Below are 23,449 nucleotides of genomic sequence, written 5' to 3'. Positions count from 1 at the left end.
TTACAAACATAATATTTATTACAAACTTTTAAGCCATTTTGATAAAATGGCTGTAGACCTCACTGCACTTCTGTTCACTTGTGCATTAATAAAACCATCTGCTAAAATTGAGTACCTCTGAAAAAAATCTATTTAAATAAGATCACTTAGACTACAAGAAAAAGATTTTAAATACCGATTGCAGCTTCATTTCCAAGTTGAACTAGCCTCTTCCAAGATCTGGCATTTAAATCATAGAGATCTTTCCCAAACTGAACTCTGAAAATATAAAAATGTTAACCCGTGCTGGCTATATAACCCGTGCTGGCTATAGTTAAACACTGCAGGTATTATGTTAAAAAAAGAAACTGTATTGTCAATAATGCATGACATAATTTCATGAACTTAATAAGAAAGATGTGATTCATAAATATTGATATGTCCTTGCAGGCTATCTCAACTTCAATTAGGCCTCAGGCAAAATACATTAGTTCTCATGTAAGATAAAAGAAACAGGGAAGTTAATTTTGCATACATGCTTCTAATTTTTCTCATTTTATGTAATTATTCTGGGTATAAGGAGACCTAGAGGAGCTGTGGGTTAGACATAGAACAGAATTCTTGGTTGTGTTAATAAGAAGATATTAGTATATAAAAAGATTTTCAGCGAATAATTGTTCTCACTGTGATTATACTCTATGCCATATATAAACAGCACAATTTTTCCTTTTTATCCATTTTTGGAAAACATTAAGCTCAATAAAGTTTAAAATATACATTAGTTTGCTTTAAATGCAAAGACGACACTTTTGGTTACTTTGTTTTTGACTCAACTGTATCATAACCAAAAAAGTATCTGCTTTGATAAGACAACATGAAAAAAGTTCACATATGGACAGAGCTCATTCTACCAGTTTAGAGCCCTGCTGCAGATCAACAGGGAGTTCATTCTCATCAAAAGATCACTGTGTTAGTCTGGGTACTTTAGAGAAACAAATCCACAGAAACTCATATATAAGAGAGTTTTATATAAAGGTTAAATGCACATCAAGAAAACATCCCAACCCAGTGCTGCCCAAGTCCGCAAGTCCAACATTAAGCAATATATCCGCCACCAATCCACGAAGTCCTCCTGCAGGAGGACAGCTGAGTCCGTGAATGTGTAAGCATCTCAGCGCTGGCAGGGGTCTCCACATGGCTGCTCCAGCACCCAGGGCTGCATCGGGGTAGGTCCATGCAGCTTCTCCTCGGGGATGTATTGCAGGAAGTAAGCCTTACCAGCTGAAGCAGGGAACTGGCTAAGGCAGCTGCACCCTGGTCCGACCATCACAAAGCAAGGGACCTGAGAACTAAAAAAGGCAAGGCTCACGGAGCTATTTATCTCTCTGCCCTTCAATTAGCCCCGTGCATTTATCGGTCAGGTTGGCACAATAAATTAATGACCTCAATTGTCTTTGCTTCAACTTATGGAACCACCAGCTCTATCCTTCGTAGCTTGCTTTAGCACATCTGTTTGAACTCTAGAATAACTCTCTAAATTAGAACCTGGAATTAGAGGCTGAAGGGGATTAGAAGGTATCTGACTTGAAAGTACCAGTGTTTCCATTGTGGTTTATGTGTTATCTAGAGCCTTAATTTGGAGAACCATTTGAAAGGCGCGAGATGGTTTAATTATTTTCATCTTGAGAACCTGGAACAGAGAGCTTTTGTAAAGGAGTGGGAAGATCTTCAATTTTCACAAGGTCATTCTCCTCTACTCCAGGAATCTCCACATCACCACCTCAGCTAATTTGCCCTTTCCTATGTGGACTGATTACTTGAGGGTTCTTCATTCTTTTCTCTAGGATTCTCTACTCCTTTTGTTACACTTTTAGGCATTTCATGATTATTTTCACCCAATTCATTCCTATCATTTGACGGAATCTTGCCAGCACCTTGCATTTGTTCTTGCACAAACCTGTCTGCTAATTTCTTAATATTTTCTTCATGCTGTGCTTTTATTTCCTAGATCTTTACAGGTCCCTCTGAATACACTCATATGCTAACTTCATTACAAGATAAGGATTATTCTTCCTAGTCTTGAAGCTGGTCTTCTTGTCAAAGAAACTCCTGATGAAGTTCATCATGTTGCTCCTTTAAATGATGTACGGTATGCCTGCCATCTGATGTGATATGTTGTTGAGTGATTTAACCTTGTCAGCCTCGCATACCTTCCCTGGGCCCTCCCTGGCCTGCAACCGGCTGCTGGGACAGACATAGTTATCCTCCTTCTGGTAGATCTGTTTTTTTTCTTGTGAATTCACCAAGAGCAGGAGGTCCAAACTGCAATTTTCAACGGTGTGCTGGCCCTGGCCCTGCAGCTCGGCCACCTCTTCCTGAACCAGGACATGGCAGGAGGAGATGCTCCAATATTGAAAGGTGATATTGACAATCATCACCAGCAGCATCACCAGGACAAAGGACTGCAAGTGTGCCAGAACCCCATTGGGCTGTGCCTGGGAGCGTCACTGCAGATATCTGTGAGCAGAAGCTCAGTCTTAGCCAACTACACAACTTAGTTTTCAAGGTCAAGACAGAAACACTGAAGACAGTCAACATCACAGATACAATAAAGGAGTCCTATCCTATTCCAAATTGACAGAGAGTGCTTAGAGAAGATTTCAAAGCTTAGATCAGTGGTGCTCAACCTGTGGGTAGGAACCCCTTTGGGGATTGGAAAACACATAAATATTTCAGAATATATAATTACATCTTGTTTTGTGATTGATCACTATGATTTAATTGTGCTTAATTTGTAACAATGAAAAGGCATCCTGCATATAAGATATTTATATTACGATTTATAAAAGTAGCAAAATTACAGTTATGAAGTTGCAACAAAAATAATTTTATGGTTGGGGGTCATCATATCATGAGGAACAGTATTAAAGGGTCACAGTATTTGGAAGGTTGCGATCCACTGGCCGATAGATAGCTAGATAGATAGGCAGTCCCCAGGCCAAATAGAGATCAGTAAAATTCTCTGTGGATGTTCTCTCTCCTCTTGGATATGGCTGAATTTTTAACATGGAGACGAAGAAGGTAAAGATTACAAGAGACACTGGTGGCTCATTTTCTTACCTGGGGAAAAAATCCCAATTCAATCCCATCATGGTTAAAAACAGCTTTTTTGGTTAGGGGGAAATGGCGACCTGATAGGACTCACCTGTCCGGTGCTCCTGCTGGCAGACCAGAAAATTGGGAAGGAAGGTGAAGGAAATGGGGAGGTGTAGTCCTGAAATTAGAACTAGGCTACCAGGGTTTCTCCTCAATCCCTTTTTGTGTGGGATTTCCACTGACAAAGCAAACCAAGAACGGGCTATAGAGCGCTCTAGCTTTGACGAGTCCGCAGGCGCCAGCTGTGCCCTTGCCCAGAGCAGCGATTTCTCCAGGCTGACTCCTGAGAGGGGACAGAATCCCAGACAAGAGGGGAACCCCACACTGGAGCTCTCCACGTGGTTGGCTGCCTTGACCTCACAGCCTGCGGTGTGGCAGTGGCAGGTAGCCATAATTTAGAGTAGAAGAAAAAGTAGATATTTACCCCAGGTAGACCGTGGTGTGGGAGAAAATAGGTGGCTAATCGGAGTCCAGGGAGCGAATTTAGTTCCAATTGGCCGAAAAGGAAACAACCCCCCTGATAAGCTGGATCTCCCCCTCTGGGGGTCAGCCTGACAGCCCCAAATCAGAGCACATCACAAGCATAATTTTTTTTTAAGGTGAAGAATATATTATGGGTTTAAAACTCAAACCCAAGTCTGGTTGCTCAGCCCCACAGAGCACATAGGCAGGGGTCATTAACATAAATTAGCATAAGAAGAAACCAGGCTAAGAAACGCCAGAACTCAGCTACAGGGCCTGGTTGCTTTTTGCATAGTAAAGACCCTCTGTAGCATCAGCTTTAAATTGCAGGGAGCTGCAGCACAGAGACTGTGGGAGACAATTTCACTTGAATTTATTCTAGCTGGCCAGGGGGATCAAAAGAAATAAAAAATAAAATCCTCTGATCTAGTAAGCACCACCAGACTACATAGGACAATAAGCCCAGCTTCCCTCTCAGTGATGCTACACATAGCTGAGGAGGCCCTGCCTATCCTGGGGCCCTAGATGGAGCTGTGGGAACAACCCAACCACCCCCAGGCCCTGCTTCAGTGCTACATACAGCACAAGGCAGGTACACAAGCAAATTCCAGCACTCAAGTGATGCCTGGCCACGGGTGTAATCTTGCCTTTTAAGTAATCCAATTCAGTATCTGTGGAACCCTACATCAAACGTGTACACCACCACACTACCTTGAGGAAGAGTTGGAACTCCTCCAGCCTCATGGGCAGGGGATCAAGTCTCAGTTACCTCTGTACCTACTACTATATTTCTTCTCTATCTATTCACTAGCCCATCTATCTTTCCCACCGCTGTCAGTCTCAACGAGTTCAGATTTGTGTTGGGCTTTTTCTCTCTTCTTTTTCCCTCTTTCTCCTCTTCTCTCCCACTCTCTCCTATGATATGCCACTACTGGTTTCCAGGTCACTACCCTCTACTTAGGGCAAATCAACCCAAATAGCAGGAGGAACTCCAGCCTGCCCTCCATGGGAGTGCTGTACACCACACAAGGCAGCTGGGATAAAGATCTACACCCTACTGCACTGCTGAGGAAGTCTCCATCCAACCTCTAAGGTCATCTCATCAACTAGGGCAATTCTGCCCAGCAACACTGGGTCCCGGCATTACAAGGGCACACCAAACTGCCGTTGTGGGGCAGGGTCTAAACACCACTAGCCCCACATACAAGCAAGCAGGGATCAGCTATCTCTGTATTCTTTATTTCCTCCTTCTCTCTCTCCTCCCTCTTTACCATCACAGCCAATCTTAGTGAAATCTGTTGGGTTTACTTCCTTCTTTCTCTTTATTCTCTTTTTCTTTCTTTCCTCTCTCTGTCTTTGCTCTCTTCACTTCTCTCTCTGTTTGTATGATTCCTTCTGCTCCCTCTCATTCCTTTCACATATCACTGCTGGTTCCCAAACCCCTACACACTGCCTAGGGTAAACCTATCCTTCCAGTGGGCAGCCTGACACCGAAGATACTGCTGAATACAGGACGAGTCAGTGCTACACACAGCACAGCATGGGATCAGCTATTTCAATATTTTAAAAATTCTTTCTCATTCTCCTTCCTTTTCTCTTCTCTTATTTTCCTTTCATTGTGTTCTTCTTTTACGTTTTCTAGTTTCCCCCTCTTCTTCTAGCTCTTCTCTACTTTCTACCACAGCCTCAGCAGACTCAGTTCTCCTTTTTAGTTGTTTTCTATTTTTTTTACTAGTTTCACTTTTGTTTACTCTTTGCATTTTAGCTGTGTGTGTGAGTGGGTGTAAGTTTGTTTGGCATTACAGTTCCAGTCTGTGTCTTTCTCTCTCTTTTCCTCTCCTTTCACTCTCTTTCCTGTCACAGGCAACTAGCAGCCTCCAGGCCACTCCCCTACACCTAGGGAAACTCTGAAGACCCAACTTGGGGAGCTCCCACCCGCATTTATTTTCTTGGCAAGCAGCTGGAGAATTCACTCTGGTCCTCTTCCACACAACAAGCAGCAGGGTTTACTCCCCTCAAAAATTGGGGTATCCCTAGCCTAAATTCTGAGGCCCTACAAGTGGCTGGGAAACGCCTGATGACCACTTGGGCTCCACGCTACTGTGGGACCATCAACCCAACCTCCACGGAGATCTCTCTGTCTACAGTAATTCCCCTGCCAACTTCAGAGATCTACACCCAGGAGAGTATACCCGCACACCCTCCTCAGCACTACAGTTGCAGAGAAATACACCACAGGCCAGCCGAGGTGTTCCACGGAACTGTGAAGCCTACTTAGAGATTGGCCAGGGAAGCAACACCCTCGTGGGCCCACAACAATGCGACAATGTCACATGAGAGTAATATCTAACACACATTCCAAGTAACAGAATATTACATGGCTAGGATAAGAGTCAAACCACAGGAAAGTAGTTCATAGAAGTACTCATAAGAACCTCCCAAGAGAGAGCCCAGGGCCCATCGACTCAGGAGGATGGCTCCAGGCTCCTCTAAAACAACACGTAAAGAGCAACCATTTCTAAAACCTTCAACTAAAAAGCAGGAGAAACAGAAGACGATATCAGAAGAAGTCATGAACCTAATGATGGTCATAGAAGAAGCAGATATTGACCTGACACAAAAATGAATTTTCAAAATGCTGCTTGAAGTCCTAAAGGATATGAGGGAAGCAATGAAGAAAAAAGATGAAATGATAGAGGAGATAAAGGCAATGCACCAAAGGTAAATATAAGAATTAAGGGAGGAAATAACAAAATTCAGTGACAAATTGACAGTCCTTGCCAATAGGCTTGAAGAGGTGGTGAATCACACCAGTGACCTAGAGGATAACCAAGCAGACCTCTGCAAATGGAAAAAGAAGTCAAATAAGACAATGAAAGACACTGAAGAAAACCTAACAGTCATGTCTGATGCCATGAAAAGGAAAAATATTAGAATAATTGGACTAGTGGAACAAGACACAACAAAGAAGTCAACAGCGAAAATCTCAAGGGAATTCTTAGATGAAAACTACCCCAGCTTAATACATGATAATCAGGCAACCATTCAAGAGGCTGAAAGAATACCAGCCAGACTAAAACCCAAGAAGAAGTCACCAAGGCACAGAATTTTAAAATTATCTAACTGTGAGGAAAAGGAGAATATTATAAAAGCAGCTAGGTGAAAGCAAACAGTCATGTATAAAGCAAGCCCTATCAGCGGAAAAAAAGAAGAGGAGGGAATGGAGTAATATATTCCAAAAATTGAAGGAAAAAAACACAAACTCAAGAATACCCAGCCACATTATCTATTAAAATAGATGGAGAAGTAAGATTAATCCCAGAGAGGGACAAACTCAAATAATACATAAAACAAACCCAGCCCTACAACAGATCCTTGCAATACAGTATCGGCAGAAGATCAACACTCACCGATGACAAATAAGAGACCATCATATACAACAACTCCACCCATTGAGCGACAAAGAAGAAGCAGCCCCCAGGACAGCATCAGTTCAGTAGTGGAAAGAAGGCAATCATAAACCACACACAAAACAAGCAGATAAGTAGATAGGAAAATATCCAACACAAAAGTTGCAAGATGACATCACAAAGCTTACAGATAGATATATTAACACGGAATAGCAATGGCCTGAACTCAGGCATTAAGAGGCAGAGGCTAACATCCTGGCTCAGAAAACATAACCCATTGATCTGCAGCCTCCAGGAGACTCATCTCAAGCTTACAGACAAAAACAGGTTGGGAATTAAAGGCTGGAGAAAAATATACCAGGCAAATGGTAATGCAAAAAAAGCAGGGATATTGATCTTAATATCTGACCAAACTGACCTCAGGATAAAGGCCATAACAAGAGACAAGGAGACGCACTATATAAGGCTCAAGGGAAGAGTGGACCAAGAACCACTGAGCATAATAAACATATATGTACCTAATAAGAGAGCTGAGAAATTTGTAAATCAAACACTCCAAAAGATGAAAAAAGAGACCACAGGCTCAACAATTATAGTTGGTGACTTTAATACACCACTATCTGAAAAATACAGATCATTGGGGAAAAAAACTCAACAAGGATCTAAATAACACAATTAGGCGACCTGAATTAATAGATATTTTCAGAGCTTTCCACCCACATGCAAATAAATCCATATTCTTTTCAAGCCCACATGGCACATATTCTAAAATAGACCACTTGCTGGGGCACAAGTCGAACTTGAGTAAATTATAGCACATAGAGCTTATACAGACATCTCTCTCCAATCATTGTGCCATAAAGCTGGAAATTAACAGAAAGACAGTGAAGAAAACAAAGGTAAACAATTGAAGGATGAAAATTTTCCTATTGCAAAAGGAGTGGGTGTTGACCCAGATCAGAGATTAAACCAGGAAATTTCTAAACACCAATGAGAATGAAAATATGATGTACCAAAACCTGTGGGATACAGCAAAGGAATTTATCAGAGGAAGACTGATAGCAATAAATGCACACATTCAAAAAGAAGAGAGACTCGTGGATGATATGCTGGCACAAAACTTACACCAATTAGAGCAGAGTCAACAGAACAACCCTACTAATAGCAAGAGAATAGATATAATTAAAAAATAGAGATGAGATACAGGAGAGGGAAAGCAAGAAAACTAAGAGAAAAATTAATGTCGCTAAAAGTTGGTTCTTTGAAAGAATTAACAGAATTGATAGACCGCTGACAAACCTAACCAAAGAAAGGAAGGATAAACAACATTTGCAAGGATGAGGCATGAAGCAGGGGACATTACAACGGACCCCAATAAAATCAAAAGGATAATTACACAGTACTATAAAGGTCTATATTCTAACCATTTCAACAATTTGGAAGATATGGACAAATATTTGGAAGCACAACCCCTCCCTAGACTATCCCAGATGAATGTCAACAACCTCAACAGACCCAAAGCAATGGAAGAAATAAGCACCATAATCAAGGGATTACCAACAAAAATACCTTGGGCCAGATGGCTTCACAGGATAATTCTACCAAGCATTCAGGGAAGAACTGACACCAATCCTACACAAACTCTTCCATAACATAAAAAAAGTAAGAAAACTCCCAAACTTTTTTCATGAAGTTTTTATAACTTTGATATCTAAAGCGGACAAAGATGCCACAAGAATTGAGAACTACAGACCAATATCCCTAATGAACATAATGCAAAAATTCTTAACAAAATACTGGCCAATAGAATACAAAAACATATTAAAAAATAATTCACCATGACCAAGTGGGATTCATACCAGGGATGCAGGGATAGTTCAACATACAAAAGACAATCAGCATTATGCACCACATTGACAGGAAAAAAAGGATAAGAATCACATGATAATATCGAGAGATGCAGAAAAAGCATTCAAAAACATACAACACGCATTCCTGTTTAAGACAATTAAGAAGATAGGAATAGAAGGAAAATTCTTCAATATTATACAAGTCATATATGAAAACCAACAGCTAATGTGGTAGTTAAGTGGAGAAAAGAATAAAACAATTGCACTGAAAAAGGGGATCAGACAAGGATATCCCTTGTTCCCACTTCTATTTAACATCATACTGGAGGTCCTACCTAACAACATAAGACAAATGTAAGATATTAAAGGTATTCAGCTGGGGAAGGAAGAGGCGTAGTTATCATTATTTGCGGATGATATGATTCTATATATTAAAGATTCCTTAAACTCCACAAGCGGAATGTTGGAAGCAATAGAGGAATATGGCAGATGGCAGGATACTAAATCAATAAACAGCTGTCTATTTGACTGCTCTACACTTCAGACAAAAGCAAAGACGAGATGATTAAAAAGGTGTTATCCTTTACAATGGCCAAAAAAATTGAAACACCTAGGAATATAACTGACTAAAAAAACAAAAGATGTGTATGAAGAAAATTATAAAACACTACTACAAGAAATCTAGAGTGACCTCAACAAATGGAAGAATATCCCATGCTCATGGATTGGCAGATTGAATATAGTAAAGATGTCAGTTCAGCCCAAGGCACTATATAAGTTCAATGCCAACCCGATACGAATACCACCATCCTTCTTCAAAGAATTGGACAGATTATCAACTTCATATGGAGGGGGAAGAAGCCCACAATTAGCAGAGAACTCTTCAAGAAGAAGGACAAGGTGGGAGGGCTTGCTCTACCTAATTTTAGCATGTACCACAGTAGTCAAAACAGTGTGGTACTGGCATAATGGCATATATTCAGCCCAATGGAAAAGAGCTGAAAACACAGAAATAAAAACATCAGCATACGGGCAACTGATCTTTGATAAGGGCCCCAAAAATATTACATGGGAAGCAGATGCCATCTTCAATAAATGGTGCTGGTAAAAATGGATATCTACCTGCAGAAAAATGCAGCAAGACCTTTACCTCACTCCATGCACAATAATAAAATCAAGGTGGACGCAGAACTTGAGGTAAAACCCCAAACAATTGGGGTGATTAATGCCCTCTTTGGGACAAACCTGAGAACCTTGGCACAGGGAATACATAGGCTATCAGAAACAGGGAAGGATACAAATACAGAGGAATCACAAATAGACAAGTGGGATATACTGAAAATAAGACACCTGTGTACATCAAAATAATTCACCAAGAGAGTAATAAGAAAGTCCACCGACTGGGAAAACATCTTTAGCAATGACACATAAGCCAGAGACCTTATTACTAAAATCTACAATACTTTGCAAGCTTACAATAAGAGAAAAACTAATTGCTGACTGAGGAGATTGGCAAAGGACCTGAACAGAAGTTTCACAGAGTCTGAAATCTGAATGGCCAATAAACATATGAGGAAATATTCTCGATCATTTTCCATAGAGAAATGCAAATCAAAACCACGATGAGATGCCACCTAACAACCTCAAAGATAGCCCAATTAAAAAAAATCAGAAAGCAAAAACTGTTGGAGGGGAAGTGGTGAGATAGGAACTCCATTCCACTGCTCGTGGACCTGTAGGTACATAGAGCCACTATGGAAATCGATTTGGCAATTTCTGAAACAGATGAAAATTGAGTTACCATACGACCCAGCAATCCCCCTACTGGACATATACCCAGAAAAGGCAAGGAACAAACTACGGCAGGATAGCTGTGCTCCAATGTCCATTGCAGCACAGTTCACAATCACAAGGAATTGGAAACAACCCAAATTCCCATTAAAAGACGAATGGATTAAAAAACTGTGGTACATACATTCAATGGAGTACTATGCATCACTAAAAAGCAGTGATGAACGCATGAAGCATTTCGCATCATGGGAAGATCTGGAGGAAATGTTGCTAAGTGAAGTAAGCCAAGCACAAAAGGACAAGCATAACATGAGTCCGCTGAGGTAAGTTTATATATAGCTACTGTTTACAAACACTACAGGGTGAGGTCCAGGAAGTATGGTAGGAACCAGAAAAAATCCACGGATACATATGGTAGCCAACAAAAAGGGAGTTGAAGGAGGACAGGGGAAAGCAAAAAAATGATGTGTGATAGGGGAATAAGACACTGACCCACCCAAGGGTAGGGTATTGTTTGTGTCTCCACAGGGAAAGAGGGACCGGATATAAAGCCAGTGCCAGACAAATGCAGTGTGCCAGGAAGGAGTGGGAAGTCAGTGGAGGGGCCTGAGGGCTTGGTCCCCCCATACCAGCTACGTGAACAACTTCCCCTCACCCCAGAAAAATTTACTTGAGAGGATGACACTGAAGCTGCAGCTAGGGGAGAGGGGAATGTCTGATCAGAGCAAATGGGAGCAAATGAAGGGGAAGGAAGAGAGAGTGGAGCACATCCATGCCCATTAGGCCTGGAGGACGATATCTCCGCTATGAACAGCCAATGGACAGAGTGGACAAATGGTTGATCCCACTACAAGACATGCCGTCCCTTGATGGACCAGGGCCCTAAGGGGAACAACACTAGAGACTCAGTGTTGGGACTGGCCCAGATTGATCCTGTGACACCGAGGCAAACCACTAAAAGCTTGCAGCAGAGCAACTGTAGGAGCAGAGTAGGGAGACTCTGAGGGAGTACAAAGGACAGACTCTGGGACCAAAGCATGGTACCCCATTGGACCTGACTAAAGGACCCAGAAAGAGATAAAAAATCAGACCTTTATCTATTTACAGGTTTTTATTTCTTTAATTTTGTCTTTTAATTAATTTATTCTTCCATGGGTAATTGGTTTCCTTTTTTTGTTGTCATCCCTGTGTTCTCACTCACCGCCTATCTTGCTATGGCTGATTTTTGGTGCATATTATTATCTCTACAGATCTATTTAGATAATATAGACTGAATGAATAGTCTGGAGGAGAAAACAATGGGACCAATGGTTTGGGGGTGACACAGGGGATGAGGAGGAGGGGGTAAGGAGGGGGTGGTGCTGACCAACTCAGGGCCAAGGGAGCAAAAATAATACAACATCAGTGGCAAGGAGGGTGTGAGAGGCCTGGTAGAAATTCAGCAAGGGCAAGGTAACCAAGAGAAATTACTGAAACCAAATGACGCTGAGCATGATAGTGGGACAAGTGGAAAGTAAAAGGAAATAGAAGAAAGAACTAGGAGACAAAGGGTATTTACAGAGGTCTAAAGACTGGAATGTACATATGTAAATATATTTATATAAGAGTGTGGGGAAACATATCTTTGTGCAAATATTTATAGGTTTAGTATTGAGGAAGAAAATGGACATTGGGCTTCCACTCAAGCACTTACTCAATGCAAAAACACGTTTTTCTCTTAAATTGGCATTCCAGGATGCACACCTTCCTGACATGATTGCTGAAGAAAAATGTGTGCATACGCAAATGTGGTAGAGAAAGCTGAAGGTACCCAGCTATCAAAAGATATGCCATATGGGGTATTAAAGGCTTGAAGATAAACAAGCGGTCATCTAGCTGAGAAGCATCAACGCCCACATGGAAGAAGCACACCAGCCTGTCTGACCACGAGGTGTAGAAGGGACCAGTTATCAGGCATCAAAGAACTAGAAATCATATCAGTGGGTGCACACTTCCTGATATGATCAATGAAGACAAATGTGTGAATAAGCAAACGTGGTGAAGAAAGCTGATGGTGCCCGGCTATCAGAAGATATAGCATCTGGCATCTTGGAGGCTTGAAGATAAACAAGTGACCATCTAGTTCAGAAACAACAAAGTCTACATGGAAGAAACGCACCAGCCTGTGTGACCATGAGCTGTCGAAGGGATCAGGTATCAAGGAACAAAACATCATATCATTGTAAATGTGGGTGAGTGCAGACTCAAAGCCCATTGGTAGCCAATCGGACACCCCCTTAATGAAGGGTTGTGGGGAGGAGATGAGCCAGTCAGGGTGCAGGTTAACAACAATGAAATTTTCCTCCAATTCTTAAATACTTCCTACCCATCAAGCCCCCCACTATCATGATCCCAATTCAACCTTTCAAATCTGTCTAGACCAAAGGATGTACATTGGTACAGATAGCAACAGGAAACACAGGGAATCCAAGACCGATGACTCCTTCAGGACCAGTCGGTGAGAGTGGCTCTGCCTGAAGTGTGGAGGGAACGTAGGGTAGAAAGAGGGAACTGATTACAAGAATCTAAATATAGCCTCCTCCCTGGGGGACAGACAGCAGAGAAGGGGGGGGGGGGAGACGACATCGGACAGTGTAACATATGACAAAATAATAATATCTATGAATTATGAAGGGTTCATGAGGTAGGGGGGAGTGGAGAGGGAGGGGGAAATGAGCAGTTGATATTAAGGGGTCAAGTAGAGGGCAAATGTTTTGAGAATGATGATGGCAACAAATGTACATATGTGCTTGACACAATGGATATATGTATGGATAGTGATAAGAATTGTACGAGCCCCCAATAAAATAATTTTTTTAAAATAAGCTCATTTTTATCCGGGGTCCCCTTGTCGTCCTGAGTTGGCTCTCCCAATATGTTACTGAATTTTTGGTTGGTTCCTTATCTTACCAAGAGAAAGGTGTTCTTTTGGAAGGCAGTGAGATAAAAAACAGCACTCCAAAAGAGGCATAGGTTCAGAACATCACCAAGTTTTAGGATAATAAAGGAGATTAGCAAATTTAAACTTCAGAACATTAGTTTTGGAATAATGAGACAGAAAGCAATGGATACATTTTGGTGAAAATGAAGAGGACACCTGAGTCTGCTTACTCTGTAACAATGTTTTAGTTTTATTTGTCTACATGCTGTTTTAAGGTACAAAAGAGACTCCAATCTCAAATATAATTATTACGTCTCTTATCAAGCCATAGAAGAGACAAAGGCACTGCAAATACACAGAGATATTATCCAGATGCGGAAGCCGTGAGTGTGAGGTCAAAATGCTGTCTGAGGATTCAAAGTCTGGGTGCTGGTTAAACAGGATAGAACAAAGGAACTCTCACAAATTCATGATTGGTGGCAGATCAGTGCAACACAGTTTCAGGTGGGAGTATAGAAACAAGTACAAAGCCATGACTGGAACACCTACATTACGTTAGCTAGAAGGAGTTATCAGATTGATGCAGGGTCTTCCAGCCAGGGCAGTCAGGATGAGACTGATAGGGAAGGACGCATGTCTATTTGACCTCTAATACTGTCCCCAGTCTGGTAATCTCCATCGGGAACACACTTGGGCAAGTCCTTAGGTATTGTTTATATCTCCACAGGAAAAGAGGGACAAGACTTCAACCCAGTGCCACAGGTATGAATGCAACATTCCGGCGTGGAGTAGGGAACTAGTGGAGAGGTCTGGGAGGCTGGCCCCAGCACCAAAAATTAAGTAGATTCTTGCCCCTCCCCCGAGAAGCGCTTGTTTCAAGGGACGACATTGATTCTGCAGTTCCGGGAGAGGGATATATCTGATCAGAGCACACGGGAGCAGACGAAGGAGGAGAGAGTGGAGCACAGCCTAGACCACCGGGCCATGAGGATGATGTCCCTGATTAGAGCAGCCAGTCCACAGAGAGGACAACATGGCTGGTTCCATTATGAGACATGATGCCCCTCAGTGACCAGTGGCGCTACAGGGGACAGCATCGGAGACACAGTGTATGAATTGCACCTGACCTGATCCCACCACACCGAGGTAAAGCACTGGGGGAGTGCAGCAGAACAACAAGGGATTGGAGTGTCACAGTCCCTAGGGAATGCTGAAAGTGGACTTTGGGGCTAGGGTGTGGTGTCCCAACAGACTGGACTGGAAAACACTCCTAAAGGCCAACAAATGATCCTTGAATTAACTACAAGCTTTTCTTTCTTGATGTGTTTTGTTTTGTTCTTTGTCAGTGGTTTGTTGTTGTTTTATTGTATACTGTTGCTATGTTTTCCCTTGTCTTGTTTTTGTGCATGCTATTATCTCCACAGGTCTGTCTAAATAAAACAGGCTGGATGAACTCTCTGGAGGAAAAACAACGGGACCAGCAGTTCTGGGGAGACTTGGGACAGGGGAAGGTGGTGGTGGGGGGTAAGGAAGTGCTGTTAACTAACCCAGGGAAACGGGAACAACATAAGATCCAAATTGGTGGTGAGGGGGGAGTGGCAGGCCTGGTAGGTAATTATCAAGGCTAAGGTAACATAGAGAAGAGGTATAGCTGTAACCCAGGTGGGGATGGAGCATGACAGTAGGCAGAAATAGAGGAAAGAGCTAGGAGGCAAAGGGCATTTACAGAGGTCTAGACAAAGACATGTACATGCAAATATATATATATATATATGAGGATGGGGAAATAGATCTATGTGTCTATATTTATAGGTTAATATTAAGGTGGCAGAAGGACCCTGGGCCTCTACTCAAGCACCCTCTCCATGCATGAATACTTTCTTCTATTAAATTGGAACTCTATGATGCTCACCCTCCCGACACAACTGCTGAAGCCAAAGCGAGTCAACAAGTAAATGTAGTGAAGAAAGCTGATGGTGTCTGGCTATCAAAAGATAAAGCGTCTGGGGTCTTAATGTCTTGAAGATAAACAAGCGGCCATCTAGCTCAGAAGCAACAAAGCCCACATGGACGAACACACCAGCCTGTGTGATTGCATGGTCCCGAAGGGATCAGTTACCAGGCATCAAAGAACAAAAAATCATATCATTGGCTGCATACCTCCATGATAACGATCACCAAAGACAAATGGGTGCATAAGCAAATGTGGCGAAGAAAGTTGATGGTGCCCGGCTATCAAAAGAGATAGTGTCTGGGGTCTTAAAGGCTTGAAGGTGAAAAATCAGTCATCTAACTCAGAAGCAACAAAGCCTACATGGAAGAAACACACCAGCCGGTGCGATCACGAGGTGTCAAAGGATCAGGTATAAGGCATCATCATCAAAAAAAACAAATCTTACCATAGTGAATGAAGGGGGAAGTGCAGAATAGAGACCCAAAGCCCATTTGTCGGCCACTGGAGATCCCCTCACAGAGGGGTCTAGGGGAGGAGATGAGTCAGTCAGGGTGTGATGTAGCACCGACGAAGAATACAGTTTTCCCCAGTTCCTAAATGCTTCCTTCCCCCCAACTACCATGATCCGAATTCTACCTTGCAAGTCTGGATAGAGCAGAGGTTGTACAATGGTGTATATAGGAGCTGGAGGCACAGGGAATCCAGGACCAGGGGTGTGAGGGGCGATACTGGGAGAGTAGAGGGTGAGTGGGTTGGAAAGGGGGAACCGATTACAAGGATCTACATGTGACCTCCTCCCTGGGGTGCGGACAGCAAAAAAGGGGGTGAAGGGAGACGCCGGATAGGGCAAGATATGACAAAATGATCATTCATAAATTATCAAGGGCTCATGAGGGAGGGGAGAGCGGGGAGGGAGGGGAAAAAAAGAGGACCTGATGCAAATGGCTTAAGTGGAGAGCAAATGCTTTGAAAATGATTAGGGCAAAGAATGTACAGATGTGTTTTATACAATTGATGTATGTATATGTATGGATTGTGATAAGAGTTGTACGAGCCCCTAATAAAATGTTTAAGAGAGAGAGAGAGAGAAAGAGAGAGAGAGAGAGAGAGAGCCCCACAAAAGGCTGGCTGAATATGGGTGGAGACAATCATCGTTCCAAGGCACTCAGCCGGAGAAGAAGATGACCTATATTGCTGGTATATGATCAGAAAGAACTCAATGGAAGCTGGATCTATGCGGAGAACCTAAAAAGTGTCTGGGGCTGTCACTGCCATTCATTATTTGTTGCAAACTGCTGGGTTGCTCAGAATTTAAGCTCAAATACAAAATACTCCTTATGAAGGAAATCTCTCTCTCTCTTCCAGAACTAGCCAGTTTAATTGGGGATAACCTGCAGAAAGGGGGAAATAGACAAAAATTAGACCTGCCGCATATCGGTGACATTTGTATCTAAGTTTGATTGTTTGTACACCTACTCAAATTAACATGAGAACACCTAAAACTAAAATCTTGCTTTCCTACAGCTAATTTCATACTCCATTTCTTTCGAAATTCATTAGTTGCTCCATAGGATGGAATTTTCTCTCTAGCTCATTGATACTGTCTCAGGTGTAGCCCCACCCCTTTGGTCTGCAGCCAACACTATGATCATATAAAAAAAAGAACCGCCAAATTCTTGCTATTCAAATTCCACATACCCGTCACTGACTCCCTCTGAACTAGTAGCTCAGCAAGAAAGGTGAGTTTTATTATTCTTACCACTGCTCTTATTTGTGCTTCATTTTATATAGATATAGTTTTTTATTGTCTCATTCTTCTAAGGAAATTTACTGACCCTCAAGGACAGTGTAGTTTACAGGATACAAGTCCTAAGAGTTAATTCTCTTACGCTGAAGCTTGGTTAGCCTATGTCCTCTTTTCCTCTTCTCGCTGTCTCCAAGGTATTTTTAGTGTGCTACATTTTTTCTCATTATAAGTTACTCTCTCTTCTTAACCATTATTCTGCCCTTCTTCTTCCAGGACATCCTAATGTATGGACACTTTCTCTTTCCTTATATTGCTCCGCTTTCTGTGGATGATGCTCCTAGGCAAGGATGCCTTCTGCCAAGTGAGGTCAATTTGAATCTTGTTCTTCTCCCGACTCTGCCCTCCTAATTTAAACGTAGAGTGATTTCACTTTAGTTCAACTTTTTTTCAGGATGTCATTAGAAAGTTTTTTTGTTTTTACAAATACAACCAGAAATAACTAGAATTGAAAATCAACATTTCCACATGATCCAACCTGGGAAATATAGAGATAAAGTTCTAAAAGACTGTGAACATTGATGGAAAATACATTTTAGGCAGTGTTTAAAGGTTGTAGATTTACTCAATGATGGTGATTTGGGCAGCCTGTGCAAACAAACTGATTCATAAGAGAAGGAGAAAAAGACTATATATTATTAGAAGACAGACTGGACCAGGGATCCTCAGACTACGGCCTGCAGGCCACATGCGGCCCACTGAGGACATGTATTTGGCCCCCGGGGTATTTTTGCCCCATTTGTTTTTTTACTTCAAAATAAGATATGTGCAGTGTGCATAGGAATTTGTTCATAGTTTTTTAAAAAAATCTATAGTCCGGTCCTCCAACTGTCTGAGGGACAGTGAACTGGCACCCTGTTGAATAAGTTTGAGGACTCTTGAGTACATCTCTATCAAAATCTGCTTCTCAGAGCAATAGGTTCAAGAGTGTTTTACAGTCAGGTCATGAAGGGAAGGGATCTTCTGGAACAGTCCCACCCCATGAAATTAACCATCTGATTCTCAGATTGTTTTTTTCTGTTTGGAAGTATGATTTCCCCTCTGGCCTAGTGTCGGGTGAATACTGCCCTACAGATGGAAGATAGGTTAACCTTGGCTTCTAATGGAAATAAGAACAGTTCAGCAATAGTTCAGGAATCCTAGCAGAATTCCAAGATTAGAACAAAGGGAAGAAGAATACAGGATGCCTCAGCTAAGTGCTGACTATCTGAGCTCTGGCGATGGCTATTGATAGCTGAGGCCTTCCTTTCAAATGGAGAAAGATTCATCTTAGTTTCTAAGGGAAATAGCATAAGGGGGTGTATCATGAATTTTAGCAGACTTTCTCTAGATTGAAATGGTGGGCCAGCAAAGTATGGGAAGTTTCAGCAAAATGCCGAGACACAACATGGTATCAATTTCCTCCATTTGATTATTTTAAGATTCCCAAGATTGGGAAGAAGAACTTCATAATATGCGAGCTACTTCCTGTTGAGTCCGGTGGTGAAGAGGAAGGTGGGGTTTTAGAAAATTGGGATGATTGCCTGAATGAAAATCTGCAATGTCCAGGCAAATTAAAACTTCTAGCATTCTCAGTCTGTTTCTGGACTCGTTGCCGCTCCTTGAATAATGAATGTAACTAAGATTGGGACACAGGTACAAATTAAGAGAATAGCTATTTCTATAGTGATCAGAGAGGCCAGTCTTGACTCTATTGTGGGGGGAATGCATCAACTCCATCCTTTAGCCTCGCTCTTCGTGGATTGGCTGAGTCCACAGTGATACTGGGCGAATAGCTTCCAACTCTAAAGCTTTCCTTGAATCAGGAGCAATGGGTTTTATTGATAACAGCACAAATGCCTCCAGAATAAGCTAGTAAAAAGTCCAAATTCGATGGTCAAGAACCATTTCCACGAGGTTATTAGGTTTTACAAAGGTAAGAGACAGCGTGAGACCTTTACATAATAGATTTATTGCTGGAGGGAACAGGAAATCAAAGGAAATGAGATGAAAGGAGTTTAAGATAGCCAGACAAAGAAGGGTTAAAGCTGGCCCTTTGTCTAAAGCCAGAGAATGAGCTAACTTAAAAGGTATAAAGTCCACGAGAGCAGCTATTACACAAAGCAAGAGAAAATTAGGTTTAATACAGACCCAGGAACATACTACAACGGAGTATAGCGAGGAAGGAGTTAACTGGCTCTAGTGTCTGGGCCAGTGCTGGCATAGGAGGGTCCTGGAGGGAAGGGGATCAGGCTTTATGGAGGGGAGCTGAGATGGGAGGTGGGAGAGCCCAGGGTGGCTGGGAAATCTACAACTTTTTTGGACTTGAGGGTTCCCGCGCATCTTTGTGGTTGGTGTGGATAGCTACAATAGGCCAGGCGCCTGCTTTGACAGGCTGAAGTCACTTAATTGGGTGGGAAGATGGGCGGAGCAAGTTTTGTAAACCTAAGAAATGTCTGCTGCTGTCCTTGGTCAAGCTGCCACCTGACCCTAGCTCCTTTAGAACTTCCTCCGTGTCTGGTGCTAGGAGGTCCATACTGTCTGAAAGGTTTTAATGGTTAGTTCAACTTGTCTCATGTTTATAAAAGAGGTGACAGAGCAGAAGAATTACTACTCAAATCTAGAAGGGTCTGTGATAGGATTGGTCCCAGTGGAGAAGCGAAGAGGTTTCACTGGTTCTATGCTTGTCCCCCCTTGTCTGGATTCTTCCCTGCGTGTATTCTAGTGAAGAAACTTAAAAAAAAATCCAAGAATCCATTGGTCAGTAAATATATTCTCATTTCATATTGAACAGCCCAGGTTTAAGGACCACTCCCGTGATTGCTGTTGTAGTGATTACTGGGGTATGATTTTCCTCCACATAAAAATGTGTATCTCTGTGGGGTGCCCCAAAACAGGTTGCTGTTTGGGCTATGTGGGGTTCTGAGGTTTACATTCCTAACCCAGAAGACACTCAAAGTCTGGTTACAAGACTACAAAAGCTGAACATCTCTAAATAATTGGTTAGGAATTTGTTTATTTTGGATTGTACATACCCATGCTCTCTCTCTCTCTCTCTCTCTCTATATATATATATATATATCTAGAGATGATAGATAGATACATAGATATAGATATCTATATATACATATATAGATATATATATATGATATAGGTAGATAGATATAGAGATAGATATGATAGAGATATAGTTTTTCCTTTTCCCTTAGAGCAGAAGACTTGGGATAGATAAGGGCTACTGAACCAAACAGACAGGGATTGGGGCCCAGGAATCCTGATAATTGGGGATCTCAGGGTGATTGTCAAGCTCTAGGGCTGCTATAGAGCTTAATATGACCTGAGATCGAGGCATTGGTGGCGATTCCAATCATTGCTCAGCCTTGCTACCACTTAGTGAATGCACCGAATCCTAGCCACTGGACCACCAGGGACTTGCCTGCTACCACTTGGGACATGGACATTGGGAGCAAGCAGTCCTGTCCATCAGGTGAGAGGACTGGCTCTTGATATCCAGGCATAGACACTTGAATTCTTTCTCCATGGATCCATTTTATATCTATGGGGGAATTCTTTTCATGTTTTCCACAAAAGAATGTGCTTGCATCAGTGAATATCACCCCTGTGATGCAAACGGAAAAGTCACAATTCTCTGGCCAATTATTGTCAGCCATAGGGGTGGTTCTTGGAGAGGGCACAGTCCTGAAGTTATAAAGGACATCTTGAAGACCAGGGAGATCTCTAGGCTCCCCAGATGATGAGTCCCACTGGTTGGCTGTTGGACATTGTGCAAGGGAAGATTAGCAGGGTGTCTCCAACCTTTAGGGAAGCTTCCTCCTGCTTAAGGGAACTTAGCTAAAGCCCGTGGGAACAATTTCCTGCAAGACAACATCGAGAGATTAAAAAATAGCAATTTTTTACACATGGTTGGTTTTTCCTAAACAACTACTTTACGTCCCATATTGGGGTGCAGGAATAGGGTAAGTCCTCGGGTGCGACAACCATGGGTGGTGGGCCCATCTCTCCTTCTTTTGGGGAGCTCTCTTCATAAGGTGTACACTACCCCAGGGTTGACTCCATATAGCCCAAGTGAGCGTGGATGGGGGTGACACTGAAAAGGATCGGTCCACTTAGGTGCAAGTGCATTTCTAGGTGCTAGTTTTTCCAGGTCTTGAAAACTAGTTGATCTCCTGGGTGGCACCTGTGAAGAGGATGGTCGGAAGGGAAAGTCATTTGGAGAGAAGCATATTGGTTATACTTTGGATTATGTGATTTAGTCCCTGGACTAATTTTCTTTGCTCTACCTCAAGGAGCACTGAGAAAGGGAAAGCAGACTTCCCAAACATCACTTCATAAGAAAGACTTCCCAAATATCACTTCATAAGTGCTCAACTAGCGCCCACTTCAGGGAGCTATGCGGACCTACAGCAGGGCAATAGGTAAAGTCTTGATCTAGGTTGAGTGAGGCTAACAATTGTCTTTTTGAGTATATGCTTCATTCCCCCCACCCCCAACCCCACCCCCACAGTTTTCCATGTGAATTGAAGTCTCTAAACTGAGTATAATTTCCAAGTAGCATATTGTGCCCTCCTAAATTTTCTGGTTGAGTTTGAGACAAAGATTTATTTGTTGTCATTTTGAATGGATAAAGGAAGCTCAACATTTGGGATGATTTCCTTTGAAAAATACTTTGGCCACTGCTTCGTCTAGCTAGGAAAGGGCTCTCCAATCCAGCATTAAGTGTCCACTAAAAAAAAGAGGTAGTGAAAGTTGCCTGGGGTTTTTGGCATAACTCTGAATATATTTGTTGATATTCCCCCAAATTTGTTCCCCATTGGTCACATGGGTAACCAGGGTGTGGGGCCTGGCCTGATTAACTTCTGTCACACAGTTGACACCTACCAGTAATTTCCTGGATTGTTTTTACCAGATCAGGGCCTGCAACTACCTGTGGATGCCAGGTCATGCTTCCGTCTCTTCTCAGGAGTGACTTACTTCAAAGCATGGTGACAATTTGGTTAGTTCTTGTTTCAGAGACTGTGCCTTCTGTAGCTGAATACCACAGGGATGGCTGCAAACCCCATTCTGCAGCTTGCTTCCAGTCTCTATCAGTATACTCAGCTGTTTTTCTAAATCTAAATCTTGGGTTCCTCATCTGCCCTACAATTTCCTCTGGCTTGTGGCAAGTTTCCATTATGATGTCCTGGGCAATCCATGGCAGCCACCTGGGCAGGGTCTTGAACTGCTACCAGGAGCTTGGAAACTCCAGGGACATGTTTGGTGTCTCTGCTGGCCGACGAAAGGAGGCCTCATTCTCTCTACATGTGCCATGCGAGTGGACAATATCTCTGTCATGTGTACATTATATGTTAATGCACTTCCCTTTCCCAACCCACAGAGTAAAAGTAAGCAGTTTGGCCTTCTGGGCTGATATGTCCCTGCAGGCCGGGGTGTGGTCTCTAGGGTGACTGCCACACACAATGCTTCCCAGCAGGCTTGCTGTGTGTAACTACTTCTATTTGCAAACAGCTCTGCATTTGGATTTTCAAGTAGGATGTCACTCAGGTGTGGCCAACTGAAATACATTTCTATAATTTCAAGGCAATCATGGGTGGGCTCAGCCTCATACTCTGGCAACAGGATGGCTGGATTTAAGTGGTGACTGCCTTTAAGTTTACATTATTATTAACCATTATTATTAACTTGATGTTTCCTCACTCTTCTCTTCCTGCTGAGCCAGAACCCCCTTTTTGCTTTATGAAGGGTAGCATTATTTGGGGTGTCTGAATGAGAATCTTTTGTCCCAATGTAAACTATTCTATTTCCTGTGACATGTCACAGGCAGTTTATAAGCATGGGGGCCACCCTCAGACTACATTGTCTAGTAGTTTTAAGAAGTATGCTGTCGGTCTTTTTGCTGTCCCAAGCTTCTGGGTGAAGACTCCCAAAGGCTACCCCTGACATTCAAGGACAAAGATTTCCAAGGGTTACTGAAAGTTTGGTAGTGTTAGGGTGAGTTAATCTTTATTTTCTTAAATGCTTATTGACATTCAGGGATCCATTCAAGGGATTCATTCTCCTCCCCACTCAAGGCCTCATACAAAGTTTTGGCTATGAGTACAACATTGGGATCCAAATAAGGCAAAA

At 42.4% G+C, this 23,449-nt stretch overlaps 1 pseudogene; it reads right to left on the bottom strand.

The window, feature by feature from the left end:
- Positions 1-881: 881 nt before the first annotated feature.
- Positions 882-22,268, bottom strand: LOC142452587 (protein GOLM2-like; annotated as a pseudogene).
- Positions 22,269-23,449: the final 1,181 nt, after the last annotated feature.

Source organism: Tenrec ecaudatus, chromosome 7 (assembly GCF_050624435.1).
Source record: "Tenrec ecaudatus isolate mTenEca1 chromosome 7, mTenEca1.hap1, whole genome shotgun sequence".
Classification (NCBI taxonomy): domain Eukaryota; kingdom Metazoa; phylum Chordata; class Mammalia; order Afrosoricida; family Tenrecidae; genus Tenrec; species Tenrec ecaudatus.
This window is presented reverse-complemented; position numbering and strand designations above follow the sequence as displayed.